This window comes from Salmo trutta, chromosome 15 (assembly GCF_901001165.1).
Source record: "Salmo trutta chromosome 15, fSalTru1.1, whole genome shotgun sequence".
NCBI classification, from domain to species: domain Eukaryota; kingdom Metazoa; phylum Chordata; class Actinopteri; order Salmoniformes; family Salmonidae; genus Salmo; species Salmo trutta.
This window is the reverse complement of record NC_042971.1, coordinates 54,443,289-54,455,880: the sequence shown is the minus strand read 5'-3', so window position 1 is coordinate 54,455,880 and position 12,592 is coordinate 54,443,289.

Here is a 12,592-nt window from a genome sequence, read left to right as displayed (position 1 = left end):
ACCCAACCCCCTTTCTTTGTGTAACTAGCCGTCTTATCTGTTCCGTCCGCTAGGGACGTTTTCCTTTATTACATAATTTGTAGTCAATGTATGATCCATTCTGTGTAGATGTGATTATTTAGGTATTTAGTAAATAAATAATTCAACCAAATTTTGTATTGCTGATTCAGCTTGTTAGCCAGGAATCGTGAAGATAACCAAGAATTTACAACTTTCAGATGAGACTAAGGTGAGGATTAAATATTGACTGCTACCGATGTAAAAGATTACTAGGTTTTTAAGAGTTTATTAGGAAGATAACAGCTCTATAAACATTATTTCGTGGTGCCCCGACTTTCTAGTTAATTACATTTAACTGATTAGCTTAATCAGGTAATATTAATTACAGAGAAATAATTTTATAGAATAGCATGTCATATCACTTAATCCAGCATAGCCAAAGACACGACACCATTCATGAGGTCTAATGTACAGATATTGGTCCAGACCATTCGGTGGTTTCAGGGTGTGTTCACTGTCATAGTGACAACTGCAAATAATACTTCAATGTACATGTAGGCCTAATGAAAAATATTATAGTACTTAAATTGGGCAAATCATCAACAAATGCCGTTTAGCCTGCACATCATTTACAGCATGTCATTGCATCTTTAGTGAAGTGGTTTGCAAGTGATTTCCATTTTTCGAATGGTTGTCAATTCCATTGGGTCTTCTTTTTCACTGTGCTCATCTCTGTATGTCCTGTGAAACTATTTGCAATGCACAGGGTTGTGTAGATTACTTTCTAAATGTAATCCATTACAGTTACTTTTTTTTACCCCGTTTTCTCCACAATTTTGTGGAATCCAATTGGCAGTTACGGTCGAGTTTGTCAAATCAAATTGTATTGGTCACATACACATGGTTATCAGATTTTTTTGTTTTTTTTATTTCACAAAGGAGCAAAATAAAATAAATACAATAAATAAATACAGTAGGGGAAGCGGTAGTTGTTTGGGCTAAATTATAGATGGGCTATGTACAGGTGCAGTGATCTGTGAGCCGATCTGACAGCTGGTGCTTAAAGTTAGTGAGGGAGAAGTGTTTCCAGTTTCAGAGGTTTTTGTAGTTCGTTCCAGTCATTGGCAGCAGAGAACTGGAAAGAGAGACGGCCAAAGGAAGAATTGGCTTTGGGGGTGACCAGAGAGATATACCTGCTGGAGCGCGTGCTACAGGTGGGTGCTGCTATGGTGACCAGTGAGCGGAGATAAGGGGGGACTTTACCTAGCAAGGTCTTGTAGATGACCTGGAGCCAGTGGGTTTGGCGATGATTATGAAGCAAAGGCCAGCCAATGAGAGAGTACAGGTCGCAGTGGTGGGTAGTATATGGGGCTTTGGTGACAAAACGGATGGCACTGTGATAGACTGCATCCAGTTTGTTGAGTAGGGTATTGGAGTCTACTTTGTAAATGACATCGCCAAAGTCGAGGATCGGTAGGATGGTCAGTTTTACAAGGGTATGTTTGGCAGCATGAGTGAAGGATGCTTTGTTGTGAAATCAAGAAATAGGCTTCCTATTTAACTTTGGATTGGAGTTTACAGTCTAACCAGACACCTAGGTATTTGTAGTTGTCCACATATTCTAAGTCAGAACCGTCCAGAGTAGTGATGCAAGACAGGCGGGCAGGTAGCGATTGGTTGAAGAGCATGCATTTAGTTTTACTTGTATTTAGGAGCAGTTGGAGGCCACGGAAGGAGAGTTGTATGGCATTGAAGCTTGTCTGGAGGGTTGTTAACACAGTGTCCAAAGAAGGGCCAGAAGTATACAGAATGGTGTCGTCTGCGTAGAGGTGGATCAGAGACTCACCAGCAGCAAGAGCGACATCATTGATGTATACAGAGAAAGAGTTGGCCCAAGAATTGAACCCTGTGGCACCCCCATAGAGACTGCCAGAGGTCCGGACAACAGGCCCTCCGATTTGACACACTGAACTCTATCAGAGAAGTAGTTGGTGAACCAGGCGATGCAATCATTTGAGAAACCAAGGCTATTGAGTCTGCCGATGAGGATGTGGTGATTGACAGAGTCGAAAGCTTTGGCCAGGTCAATGAAAACGGCAGCACAGTATTGTTTCTTATCGATGGCGGTTACGATATCGTTTAGGACCTTGAGCGTGGCTGAGGTGCACCCATGACCAGCTCTGAAACCAGATTACATAGCGGAGAAGGTGCGGTGGGATTCGAAATGGTCAGTAATCTGTTTGTTGACTTGGCTTTCGAAGACCTTAGAAAGGCAGGGTAGGATGGATATAGGTCTATAGCAATTTGGGTCAAGAGTGTCCCCTCTGAAGAGGGGGATAACAGCAGCTGCTTTCCAATCTATGGGAATCTCAGACGACACGAGAGGTTGAACAGGCTAGTAATAGGGGTTGCAATAATTTCGGCAGATCATTTTAGAAAGGGTTCAGATTGTCTAGCCCGACTGATTTGTAGGGGTCCAGATTTTGCAGCTCTTTCAGAACATCAGCTGAATGGATTTGGGAGAAGGATAAATGGGGATGGCTTGGGCGAGTAGCTGTGGGGGGTGCAGTGCTGTTGACTGCAGTAGGGGTAGCCAGGTGGAAAGCATGGCCAGCCGTAGAAAAATGTTAATGATGTTAATGCGAGTGTAGCGAAATGCTTGTGCGTCTAGTTCCGACAGTGCAGTAATATCTAACAAGTAATCTAACACTTCCACAACAACTACCTAATACACACAAATCTAAAGGGATGGAATAAGAATATGTACATATAAATATATGGATGAGCGATGACTGAGCGGCATAGGCAAGATGCACCAGATGGTATAAGAGACAGTAAATACATGAAATTCATGAGATGAGTAATGTAAGATATGTGAACATTATTAAAGTGATATTATTTAAAATAACTAGGGATCCATTTATAAAGTGGCCAATGATTTGAGTCTGTATGTAGGCAGCAGACTCTCTGTGTTAACAATGATGGCTGTTCAACAGTCTGATGGCCTTGAGATAGAAGCTGTTTTCAGTCTTTCGGTCCCAGCTTTGAGGCACCTGTACTGACCTCTCCTTCTGGATGGTAGCGGGGTGAACAGGCAGTGGCTCGGGTGGTTGTTGTCCTTGATGATCTTATTGGCCTTCCTGTGACATCCGGTGCTGTAGGTGTCCTGTAGGGCATGTAGTTTGCCCCCTGTGATGCGTTGTGCAGACCGCACCACCCTCTGGAGAGCCTTGTGGTTGAGGGTGGTGCAGTTGCCGTAACAGACAGTGATACAGCCCGACAGGATGCTCTCAATTGTGCATCTGTAAAAGTTTGTCAGGGTTTTAGGTGACAAGCCACATTTCTTCAGCCTCATGAGATTGAAGAGGTGCTGTTGCGCCTTCTTCCCCACACTGTCTGTGTGGGTGGACCATTTCAACTTTCCACCTTCTCCACTACTGTCCCCTCGATGTGGATAGGGGGGTGCTCCCTCTGCTGTTCCCTGAAATCCACGATCATCTCCTTTCTTTTGTTGACGCTGACTGAGAGGTTGTTTTCCTGACACCACTCTCCGAGTTCCCTCACCTCCTCCCTGTAGGCTATCTCATCGTTGTTGGTAATCAAGCCCACTACTGTTGTGTCATCTGCAATCTTGATGATTGAGTTTGAGGCGTGCATAGCCACGCAGTCATGGGTGAACAGGGAGTCCAGGAGGGGGCTGAGCTTGCACCCTTGCGGGGCCCCAGTGTTGAGGATCAGCAAAGTGGAGATGTTGTTTCCTACCTTCACCACCTGGGGACGGCCCATAAAAATGTCCAGGACCCAATTGCACAGGGCAGGGTTGAGATACAGGGCCTCAAGCTTAATGATGAGCTTGGAGGATACTATGGTGTTGAATGCTGAGCTGTAGTCAATGAGCAGCATTCTTACAGTACATAGGCTTTTCCTCTTGTCCAGATGGGATAGGGCAGTGTGCAGTGTGATGGTGATTGCATCGTCTGTGGACCTGTTGGGGCGGTATGCAAACTGAAGTGGGTCTAGGGTGGCAGGTAAGGTGGAGGTGATATGATCCTTGACTAGTCTCTCAAAGCACTTCATGATGACAGAAGTGAGTGCTACGGAGCGATAGTCATTTATTTCAGTTACGTTTGCCTTCTTAGGTACAGGAACAATGGTGGCCATCTTGAAGCATGTAGGGACAGCAGACTGGGATAGGGAGCGATTGAGTATGTCCGTAAACACACCACCAAGCTGGTCTGCGCATGCTCTGAGGACGTGGCTAGGGATGCCGTCTGGGCCAGCAGTCTTGCGAGGGTTAACATGTTTAAATGTCTTACCCCTTGTCGGCCACGGAGATGGGGAGAGGGGGAGCCTGCAGTCCTTAGAAGCGGGCTGTGTCGGTGGCACTGTATTATCCTCAAAGCGGGCAAAGAATGTGTTTAGTTTGTCTGGAAGCAAGATGTCAGTGTCCGTGACATGGCTGGTTTTCTTTTTGTAGTTCGTATTTGCTGTAGACCCTGCCACATACGTCTCGTGTCTGACCTGTTTAATTGTGATTCCACTTTGTCCAATTGTGCACCACCCTATGGGACTCCCAATCACGGCCAGATGTGATGCAGCCTGCATTTGAACCAGATACTGGTGACACCTCTTGCATTGAGATGTAGCGTATTATACCACTGCGCCACTCGGGAGCCAACAGTAGTGGGTATAAATCAATGTTATTCTCTGAGGCTGCCAGAATATTTCCCAGTCCGCGTGATCAAAACAATCTTGAAGGGTGGATTCTGATTGGTCAGATCAGCGTTGAATGGTTCTAGTCACGTTTACATCCTGTTTGAGTTTTTGCCTATAGGACGGTAGATGCAAAATTAAGTCGTGGTTGGATTTGCTGAAGGGAGGGTGGGGGAGGGCCTTGTATGCATCGCAGAAGTTAGAGTAGCAGTGGTCCAGTGTATTGCCCGTGCGAGTGCTACAATCAATATGCTGATAGAATGTAGGTAGCCTTGTTCTCAAATTTGCTTTGTTAAAATCTCCAGCTACATCGAGTACAGTGAAGTACCTTGAGGGCCATCGTGGTATCTACACAGCTGTGACAATAACCATCGCTGCAACTCCCGTACGTACTCAGGAGAGGCGAAGGTCAAGAGCCGTGCATCTTCCGAAACACAACCTAGCCAATCCACACTGCTTCTTGACACAACGCCCGCTTAACCTGGAAGCTAGCCACACCAATGTGTCAGTGGAAACACTGTACTTCTGGCGACCGTGTCAGCATGCATTGTGCCCGGCCCGCCACAGGAGTCGCTAGTGCGCGATGGGACAAGAACATCCCTGCCAGCCAAACCCTCCCCTAACCCGGACGACGCTGGCCAATTGTGTGCCGCCCCATGGGTTTCCCGATCACAGCAGGCTGCCTGGACTGTAACCAGGATCTCTTGTGGCAAAGCTAGCACTGCGATGCTGTGCCTTAGACCACTGCGCCACTCGGGAGGCCAGTTACTTGTTACCTGTCCAAAATTGTAATCAGTAACTAACTTTTGGATAACCCAAACTCAGTAACGTAAACTGATTACATTCAGTTACTTTTAGATTACTTTCCCCTTAAGAGGCATTAGAAAACAAACATGTACGTTACCAATAGAACGACATCTATTGCTGGATAAATCAATCTTGAAGTTTACATAGCTGTCCATAATTATGCAGATGTTAAATTTTACTTTATGGGTTGGTTATGTAGGTTTCTTCTAACCCATCGCTTTCTACTACGTATAATAATGCGATTAAATTATATCTTTACATTAAAACTAGCCAGCTGAAGCATTCCATCAGCCACTTCTGGGCTTCAATCACCTATCCAGACCTGTTTTTTTTTACTGCCGATGCGGAGCCCCATCGGGCCTTCACGACTGGACCACCGACGTTATCTGCCCGAGGGAGTTTTCCAACAAGCCCCTCCGTTGCGATGTAACCTGAACGCCCATCTGCGGCCCGCTAATCGTTAGCTATCTTATCAGCTGCTATCTGAATAGGTCTATCGGACAACTTTTTTGGGCCACTATAACTATTTTGCCAATTGGACTGGTCCCCCCTACCACACGGAACCCCACTAATCTACAGACGGAAACGCACGAGGTGGCTAAAAACAGACCTCCCTCCATCTTCTACCAGCTTGCTACCTATGGCTCGGCTAGCTATCTAATTCTCACTGGACCCTTTGATCACTCGGCTAAGCATGCCTCTCCTTAATGTCAATATGCCTTGTCCATTGCTGTTCTGGTTAGTGTTAATTGGCTTATTTCACTGTAGAGCCTCTAGCCCTGCTCATTGTACCTTATCCAACCTCTCAGTTCCTCCACCCACACATGCTATGACATCTTCTGGTTTCAATGATGTTGTTTCTAGAGACAATATCTCTCTCATCATCACTAACTGCCTAGGTTCACCTCCACTGTATTCACATCCTACCATACCTTTCTGTACATTTTACCTTGAAGCTATTTTATCGCCCCCAGAAACCTGCTCCTTTTTCTCTCTATTCCGGACGTCACAGACGACCAATTCTTATAGCTTTTAGCCATACCCTTATCCTCATCCTTCTCTGTTCCTCTGGTGGTGTTGAGGTGAATCCAGGCCCTGCAGTGCCTAGCTCCACTCCTACTCCCCAGGTGCTCTCTTTTGATGACTTCTGTAACCGTAATAGCCTTGGTTTCATGCATGTTAACATTAGAAGCCTCCTCCCTAAGTTTGTTTTATTCACTGCTTTAGCACACTCTGCCAACCCGGATGTCCTAGCCGTGTCTGAATCCTGGCTTAGGAAGTCCACCGAAAACTCTGAAATCTTCATCCCTAACTACAACGTTTTCAGACAAGATAGAATGGCCAAAGGGGACGGTGTTGCAATCTACTGCAGAGAGAGCCTGCAGAGTTCTGTCCTACTATCCAGGTCTGTACCCAAACAATTTGAACTTCTACTTTTAAAAATCCATCTCTCTAAAAACAAGTCTCTTACCGTTGCCGCCTGCTATAGACCACCCTCGGCCCACAGCTGTGCTCTGGACACCATATGTGAACTGAATGCCCCCCATCTATTTTCAGAGCTCATGCTACTATGTGACCTAAACTGGGACATGCTTAACACCCCAGCCATCCTACAATCCAAGCTTGATGCCCTCAGTCTCACACAAATTATTAATGAACCCACCAGGTACCACCCCAAAGCCGTAAACACTGGCACCCTCATAGATATCATCCTAACAAACTTGCCCTCTAAATACACCTCTGCTGTTTTCAACCAAGATCTCAGCGATCACTGCCTCATTGCTTGCATCCGTAATGGGTCAGCGGTCAAACGACCTCCACTCATCACTGTCAAACGCTCCCTGAAACATTTCAGCGAGCAAGCCTTTCTAGTCGTCCTGGCCCTGGTATCCTGGAAGGATATTGACCTCATCCTGTCAGTAGAGGATGCCTGGTTATTTTTTTTAAATGCCTTCCTCACCATCTTAAATAAGCATGCCCCATTCAAGAAATTTAGAACCAGGAACAGATATAGCCCTTGGTTCTCCCCAGACCTGACTGCCTTTAACCAACACAAAAACATCCTGTGGCGTTCTGCATTAGCATCGAACAGCCCCCGTGATATGCAACTTTTCAGGGAAGTTAGAAACCAATATACACAGGCAGTTAGAAAAGCCAAGGCTAGCTTTTTCAAGCAGAAATTTGCTTCCTGCAACACAAATTCAAAAAGGTTCTGGGACATTGTAAAGTCCATGGAGAATAAGAACACCTCCTCCCCACTGCACTGAGGATAGGAAACTCTGTCACCACCGATAAACCCACCATAATTGAGAATTTCAATAAGCATTTTTCTACGGCTGGCCATGCTTTCCACCTGGTTATCCCTACTGCAGTCAACAGCACTGCACCCCCCACAGCTACTCGCCCAAGCCTTCCCCATTTCTCCTTCTCCCAAATCTATTCAGCTGATGTTCTGAAAGAGCTGCAAAATCTGGAACCCTACAAATCAGTCGGGTAAGACAATCTGGACCCTTTCTTTCTAAAATTATCTGCCGAAATTATTGCAACCCCTATTACTAGCATGTTCAACCTCTCTTTCGTGTCGTCTGAGATTCCCATAGAATGGAAAGCAGCTGCTGTCATCCCCTTCTTCAAAGGAGGGGACACTCTTGACCCAAATTGCTACAGACCTATATCCATCCTACCCTGCCTTTCTAAGGTCTTCGAAAGCCAAGTCAACAAACAGATTACCGACCATTTCGAATCCCACCGCACCTTCTCCGCTATGCAATCTGGTTTCAGAGCTGGTCATGGGTGCACCTCAGCCACGCTCAACCGCCATTGATAAGAAACAATACTGTGCTGCCGTATTCATTGACCTGGCCAAAGCTTTCGACTCTGTCAATCACCACATCCTCATCGGCAGACTCAATAGCCTTGGTTTCTCAAATGATTGCCTCGCCTGGTTCACCAACTACTTCTCTGATAGAGTTCAGTGTGTCAAATCAGAGGGCCTGTTGTCCGGACCTCTGGCAGTCTCTATGGGGGTGCCACAGGGTTCAATTCTTGGGCCAACTCTTTTCTCTGTATACATCAATGATGTCGCTCTTGCTGCTGGTGAGTCTCTGATCCACCTCTATGCAGACGACACCATTCTGTATACTTCTGGCCCTTCTTTGGACACTGTGTTAACAACCCTCCAGACGAGCTTCAATGCCATACAACTCTCCTTCCGTGGCCTCCAACTGCTCCTAAATACAAGTAAAACTAAATGCATGCTCTTCAACCGATCGCTGCCTGCACCTGCCTGACTGTCTTGCATCACTACTCTGGACGGTTCTGACTTAGAATATGTGGACAACTACAAATACCTAGGTGTCTGGTTAGACTGTAAACTCTACTTCCAGACTCACATCAAACATCTCCAATCCAAAGTTAAATCAAGAATTGGCTTCCTATTTCGCAACAAAGCATCCTTCACTCATGCTGCCAAACATACCCTTGTAAAACTGACCATCCTACCGATCCTCGACTTTGGCGATGTCATTTACAAAATAGACTCCAATACCCTACTCAACAAACTGGATGCAGTCTATCACAGTGCCATCCGTTTTGTCACCAAAGCCCCATATACTACCCACCACTGCGACCTGTACTCTCTCATTGGCTGGCCTTTGCTTCATAATCATCGCCAAACCCACTGGCTCCAGGTCATCTACAAGACCCTGCTAGGTAAAGTCCCCCCTTATCTCCGCTCACTGGTCACCATAGCAGCACCCACCTGTAGCACGCGCTCCAGCAGGTATATCTCTCTGGTCACCCCCAAAGCCAATTCTTCCTTTGGCCGTCTCTCTTTCCAGTTCTCTGCTGCCAATGACTGGAACGAACTACAAAAATCTCTGAAACTGGAAACACTTATCTCCCTCACTAACTTTAAGCACCAGCTGTCAGAGCAGCTCACAGATCACTGCACCTGTACATAACCCATCTATAATTTAGCCCAAACAACTACAGCTTCCCCTACTGTATTTATTTATTTTATTTTGCTCCTTTGTACCCCATTAACTCTATTTCTACTTTGCACTTTATTCTACTACAAATCTACCATTCCAGTGTTTTACTTGCTATATTGTATTTACTTGGCCACCAAGGTATTTTTTTTGCCTTTACCTCCCTTATCTCACCTCATTTGCTTACATTGTACATAGACTTATTTTTCTACTGTATTATTGACTGTATATTTGTTTTACTCCATGTGTAACTCTGTGTTGTTGTATGTTGTCGAACTACTTTGCTTTATCTTGGCCAGGTCGCAATTGTAAATGAGAACTTGTTCTCAACTTGCCTACCTAGTTAAATATAGGTGAAAAAAAACAAAGTCTAATAGAATTCCAGTCATTCCAATAAATGTTATACCCCATCTTCAAGAATAGTACTTGGAAATATGGAAGTATAGATTTACCTGACCATGACCCCAAAACTAAGGACTTATTAGCCAGCCCTACTCTGTTGTTTATGATTTTGTTGTCATGGAGGACTGATTAGGCTCATTAATTTGAGTTGAAAAATAAATGAGGCGCTCATGGAATGGCATGCTTTGAGCACTACTGAAAATTGCTATTTACAGTACATGTGAAAAAATGACTGCCTTAGGCTGCATTTGCTATAGACCTATTGTTTATCTTTTTGTTGGTGACACTTTGATATCTTGATAATATGCAGCTGTTAAAAAGGGCAAATCCACAGATGAAACAATAACAAAACGGTTGCCCCGCCTCTGTTTTGGTAAGGTATGGGCCTGGAGAAATGTAACAACTCTCAGATTAATATACAGAGCAATAGATGCAAGGACTGACCATCCATGATATCAAAATTATTGCTTTAACCATGTTATGAGGCTATACAGTGTTTGTTTACATTTACAATGTTTACAAACATTGGAGAAAAACAAGCTTATAATCTGGGTTCACAGTTGAACTAAGCTCATTAGGCATTAATAAGTTGTGGGCTCTCACAGTTGAACTAAGCTCGTGAAGCATTGATAAGTTATATTCTTCAAGAATCAATGGACATACACAACCGTTCAAAAGTTTGGGGTCACTTAGAAATGTCCTTGTGTTTGAAAGAAAAGCACATTTTTTTTGTCCATTAAAATAACATCGAAATGATCAGAAATACGGTGTAGACATTGTTAATGTTGTAAATGACTATTGTAGCTGGAAACTGCAGATTTTTTTTATGGAATATCTACATAGGCGTACAGAGGCCCATTATCAGCAACCATCATGCCTGTGTTCCAATGGCACGTTCTGTTAGCTAATCCAAGTTTATCATTTTCAAAGGCTAATTGATCATTTGAAAACCCTTTAGCACAGCTGAAAACTGTTGGTCTGATTAAAGAAGCAATAAAACTGGCCTTCTTTAGTCGAGTTGAGTATCTGCAGTATCAGCATTTGTGGGTTCGATTACAGGCTCAAAATGTCCAGAAACAAAGGACTTTCTTCTGAAACTCATCAGTCTATTCTTGTTCTATTCTTGTTCTTGTTCTGAGAAATGAAGGCTATTCCATGCGAGAAATTGCCAACAAACTACTACTACCCCCTTTCACAGAACAGCGCAAACTGGTTCTAACCAGAATAGAAAAAGGAGTGGGAGGCCCCGGTGCACAACTGAGCAAGAGGACAAGTACATTAGAGTGTCTAGTTTGAGAAACAGACACCTCAAAAGTCCTCAACTGGCAGCTTCATTAAATAGTACCCACAAAACACCAGTCATCAACAGTGAAGAGGCGACTCTGGAATGCTGGCCTTCTAGGCAGAGTTGTAAAGAAAAAGACATATCTCAGACTGGCCAACAAAAATAAAAGATTAAGATGGGCAAAAGAACACAGACACTGGACAGAGGAAGTTTGGAAAAAAGTGTTATGGACAGATGAATCTAAGTTTGAGGTGTTCGGATCAGAAAGAAGAACATTCGTGAGACGCAGAAAAAGTGAAAATATCCTGGAGGAGTGCTTGACGCCATCTGTCAAGCATGCTGGAGGCAATGTGATGGTCTGGGGGTGCTTTGGTGGTGGTAAAGTGGAAGATTTGTACAGGGTAAATGGGATCTTGAAGAAGGAAGCCTATCACTCCATTTTGCAACGCCATGCCATACCTTGTGGACGGCGCTTAATTGGAGCCAATATCCTCCTACAACAGGACAATGACCCAAAGCAAAGCTCCAAACTATGCAATAACTATTTAGGGAAGAAGCAGTCAGCTGGTATTCTGTCTATAATGGAGTGGCCAGCACAGTCACCGGATCTCAACCCTATTGAGCTGCTGTGGGAGCAGCTTGACCGTATGGATATAAGAAGTGCCCATCAAGCCAATCCAAGTTGTGGGAGGTGCTTCAGGAAGCATGGGGTGAAATCTCTTCAGAATACCTCGACAAATTGACAAATAGAAACAAAAGGTCTGCAAGTCTGTAATTGCTGCAAATGGAGGATTATTTGACGAAAGCAAAGTTTGAAGGACGCAACTATTATTGCAATGAGAAATCCTTATTTATAACATTGTCAATGTCTTGACTATATTTCCTATTAATTTTGCAACTCATTTCATGTATATTTTCATGGAAAACAAGGACATTTCTAAGTGACCCCAAACTTTTGAATGGTTGTGTCTATCCTATCTATCCTGTCTATCCTGTCTATCCTGTCTATCCTGTCTGTCTGTCTCCGCTCAAAAGTTTTAGAACACCTACTCATTCAAGGGTTTTTCTTTTCTTTTTACTATTTTCTACATTGTAGAATAATAGTGAAGACATCAAAACTATGAAATAACACATATGGTATCAAGTGGTAACCAAAAAAGTGTTAAACATATCAAAATATATTTTATATTTGAGATCCTTCAAAGTAGCCACCCTTTGCCTTGATCACAGCTTTGCACACTCTTGGCATTCTCTCAACCAGCTTCACCTGGAATGCTTTTTCAACAGTCTTGAAGGAGTTCCCACATATGCTGAGCACTTGTTGGCTGCTTTTCCTTCACTCTTCGGTCCGACTCATCCCAAACCATGTCAATTTGGTTGAGGTTAAGGAGGATTG